We start from the raw sequence: 4,534 nt of genomic DNA on the forward strand, positions 1-4,534 counted from the left end.
TGCTAAATAGTCCAAAAGCCTTTGGTGGTGTGATACGGACAATAAAAAAATTAAGACTCACAGGCTCAGCACCCATAGCACAGTGGTTTACCCCGCCAGCCACATACACCGAGGCTGGCAGGTTCAAGCACTACCCGGACCAGCTAAACAACAATGACAACTGCAACAAGAAAACAGCCAGGCATTGTGGTGGGCACCTGTAGTCCCAGCTACTTGGGAGGCTGAGGTAAGAGAATCATGCTTGCTGTGAGCTGTGATATCATGGCACTCTACCGAGGATGACATTGTGAAATCCTGTCCCAGAAAAAAAAAAATAATAATACACAAACCACATATACAACACCATTAAAACCAAAAAACATTTTTTATTTTAAAAAAAGTATTTAGAACACATAAAACAAGGCAGCATCTATTTTTCTTTCTCATCTTCTGGTATGGGATCTGTTGGTGGTTCCTTCACGGTGGTTCCCTCCTCGGCCATACTGCCCTCTCCTTGTCATCAGGAGTTGATGCGCCTTCTACACCATTCTGCCAGCTCTCTGTCCCTTCTTCATGGTGTGTCTCCTCTGTCTTCATTGGAATGTTCTTGCTGTCTTTCTTTGTCTCAGCTTTGCTGGCCGCGTACCCCTGCTGGGCACCACGCTGCTCTGACTGCGCTCCGCCTGCTCGGTGGCCTCCTGGCCTTTGCTGGCCTGCTCCTCTCTCTGCCTGCCCAATCTCGGCGGCAATCTTCTCCCTGTCCACTTACCTCCAGACCGCACAACCTTTTAAGTCCATTGCTAGATGAATGAATCTGTGCTTTCCAGAAATTTCCCCTTCTTTTCTTGATGTCATTCCTCTATTTGAAGAAATTCAGCTTCTAGTTTTCACTGATGACCATTAAAGACTGGACCTGCCGTTTGAGGACCAGCATCCTAGCTGTTGCGACAACTGACCGAACGTCTGGCACCACATTCTCACTAAGGATTTCACCGATGAGGCGGTGGTTTCTCTGGAAACGGGCAGTGGCTGTATGCTTCATTGAAAAGCCATCATCATCATCATCTGGATCTTCAGCAGGCTGAATGCTCAAGGCAGATTCTCCTTTCTCCATGCGAGACTGTCTCTGTCGACTTTCTTCCTCTAAAGCAGCTTCTGCACAACTTTTTGCATTTATGTAAGCAAGGTATGCGGGGAATGATGATAGGCCTTTCTAGATAAATTGTACTCTCTTTTTCTGCTTCGTATTCGTTTAAGTATTCTTATCTCTCTTCATCAATGAGATCTAGCCACATGCCACCAATAATCTTGCCAATCTCCCACAACTTTAGGTCAGGGTTAGAAGCCTTTACAGCTCCCAGTTCTTTCTGCTGTACCTCATGTAGGGCATCAGCGGCTTATCTGGTGGCTTTGGGGGTTTGGAATCTCAATACCAGAGGATGCCGGACCCGGCTGTTGGTGCCCGGGTTTCCTCCCAGCCTGTAGTTGTTGTAGGTGAGATGACTATACGGATTGTATCCCACAAACCCTGGTGTGCTGGGCATTTGTGTTGCAGGAGCTGGGGTGGGAGGTGGGACATATGATGGTCTTTTTGACATTTTGGAAGATTAAGTTCTCAGTTCCTTAAGAATGAATCTGAGACACCGCAGGCAGAAAAAGTGCCTGCAGCTCCAACTTTGCTACCCTTTGTATGTATGTTTGTTTTCTAAATTAGAAGCTTAGATTATTGGCTTTTGGTCTTTCTTCTAAGAAAAATTTGTGTTATAAATTAAATTTAACAGATTTAAATCGAGGAATAAACAATTATTGAATCAGACAGCCTCCAGAATTAGAGCAGACCCAAAGTTATTGCAAGGCTGCTGCACAGATCAGACAACATTTATGAACAGAAATAGAAAACAAAATCAAGGTGCAGAAATGGCTGGATTGATAACAACCGGGTGTTTGCCTTATTTCAAATGGGTACAAATGATTGGTTTTGCATTTGTTGGGTAAAGTCCCTGTTGGGTAAATTAGTTGTATCCCCTATTTCAACATGGTATGAATAGCTGGCCTCGTATAATTGACTGAAACTCAGCTTGTGAGATTGCTTAACACTTTTCTACTTGTTATGAGAGTAGGTTACAGTTTCTTTACACATCAAATTATGTTACAGTTCACTACATGTGGAGAAAGTTTTAGGCCAAACTTAAAATAAGTATCAAAGCAAATTTAGGCCAAACTTAATTCAGTGTAACACTTTTCCTGCTAATATATGGTTTCAAAGCTACAACTTTTCCTCTAAGAATGTTTTTGCTACATACCACACATTTTTATAAATTGTTTTTATTCTAATTTAGTTTAAAATATTGTAAAATTTCTTTTGAAAGTTCGTCTTTGACTCATGTTTGAAGTGTTTTATTCAATGCCCAAATATTATATTATAAAATTTTTCAGTTATCTTTCTATTATTGATTTCCAGCTTAATTCCAATATGTTCTGTAAGCACATCTTATTTGATTTCTCTTGTTTTAAACTTGTTAGGGTGTTCTTTGTGACCCAGAATGTGGTATATCTTGGTGAATGTTCCATCTGAGTCTGAGAATAATGTGTATTCTGCTATGTTTGATGGAGAAGTCTATAGAAGTTCATTATATCCATGTGATTTTTCGTGTTGTTGAGTTTTTACTGATTTTCTGTCAGCCTGATATGTTTATTTCTGATAGAGGGATGTTGAAGTCTCCAACTATAATAGCAAATGTATCCACTTCTTTTCCCAGTTCTATCAGCTTTACCTCCCATATATGACTCTCTGTTGTTAGGCACATACATATTTAGGATTGTTACATCTTCTTAGAGCATTGGTCTATCACATCATATTTTCCTTTGTTACTCCTGGTAATTTTTCTTGCTCTGAAAATTACTCTGTTTGAAATTGTTATAGCTACTCCTGTTTTTTTTTCTTGTCTTTATTGGTATTAGCATGGTATATGCATTTCCATCTCTTCATTAATATATTTTTAAAATACAGAATATACCAAAAAATGTACACATATTTTAAGAATGGAAAAAACTGTATTACAATTGTACTACTCAATATATACTGATAACAAAAGAAGAATACAAGTCACACTGAGCACCTCATAACTGTAGAGTCAAACGTGATTTGAGTATTACATATTTAATACATTTTTTTCCTTTTTCTTTAAATGTGTATACATTGTTTGGTACCCTCTGTATATGTGTCATTACATGTAAAGTGGTTTTGTAGGCCACATAGAGTTGGATTTTTTTTTAATCCACTCTGAGACTCTGTCTTTTAATTTATGCAGTTGGACTATTGACATTTAAAATGATTACTGACATAGTTGCACTGACGTTTACCATATTTATTACTGTTTTCTATTTCTTGTCCTTGTTTTTCTTTCCACTTTTGACCTCAAAAGTGGTTTTTCTGGTTTTGGTGATTTTAGTTGAGCATTTTATACAATTCCACTTCCCTCTTATCTTATTATATTAAATGTATTTATTACACATATATCACATATAGATACATACATGAGTAGTGTTTACCCTAGAGTTAACAATATACATTTTCTTTTCTTTCTTTTTTTTTTTTTTTTGAGACACTCTTCCACACTATTGCCCAGACTAGAGCATGCTTGCATCAACCTAGGTGATAGCAACCTCATACGCCTGGGTTTAAGTGATCCTCCTGCCTTAGCCTCCTAAGTAGGTGGGACTATAGTCACCCACTACAATGCCTGGCTAATTTTTTTTATATTTTTAGTATAGCTGGGGTCTCATGCTTTCTCACACTGGCCTTGAACTTCTGACTCAAGTGATCCTCCCACCTTGTCCTCACAGAGTTCTAGAACTACAGGCATTAGCCACAGCACACTTTCAACAATATGCATTTTCTCAAGTACAATAAGCAAACCTTATAATTTAAAGAAGCCTAATTCCTCCTTTCCATCCCCTTTATAATTGCTGTCATTCTTCTTACTTAAACGTATTAATAATTATAAATAAGCATGTGTCCATATATACATAATCAAAAGCATTGTCCCTATTATTATTTCTTTTAGATCAATTAAGGATAAGGAAAATAAGTGCTTTTACCACTATTTATTCTTTCTCTGATATTATTTCTTTCTTTAAGTATATCCAAATTTCTTACCTTTAAAATACTTTCTTTTTTAAATTTAAGATTAGTATGAGAGTACAAATGATTAGGTTACAGTGTTTGCATTTGTCTGCATTTGTTAGGTAAAGTGCCCATTGTAGTTGGCACACCCAGGAGGTGTGCCAAATACCTTTACATTGTGCCCATTAGGTAGGAGCACACCAATTCCCCACCCTTGTCCCTTCTACTGCCACCTTCTCCCCCCCCAAAATGGAATTTTCACTTATGTAAAATAGTTCTTATTCTAAATAGCTTCTTTGAACATTTATGGTGAGGCAGAACTACTGGCAAAAAATTCCTTCAATTTTTATTTGTCTGAGAAAGTCTTCATTTCTCCACTTTTGAGGAAGAATTTCACAAGTTACTCTATTGTAGGTGGGGATTTCTTTG

General features: G+C 37.9%; 1 pseudogene; it reads right to left on the bottom strand.

Annotated features, from left to right (window-relative positions):
- Positions 1–409: 409 nt before the first annotated feature.
- Positions 410–1,577, bottom strand: LOC128574844 (SWI/SNF-related matrix-associated actin-dependent regulator of chromatin subfamily E member 1-like; annotated as a pseudogene).
- Between the last annotated feature and the right edge of the window lie 2,957 nt (positions 1,578–4,534).

Source organism: Nycticebus coucang, chromosome 2 (assembly GCF_027406575.1).
Source record: "Nycticebus coucang isolate mNycCou1 chromosome 2, mNycCou1.pri, whole genome shotgun sequence".
In the NCBI taxonomy this organism is placed as follows: Eukaryota; Metazoa; Chordata; class Mammalia; order Primates; family Lorisidae; genus Nycticebus; species Nycticebus coucang.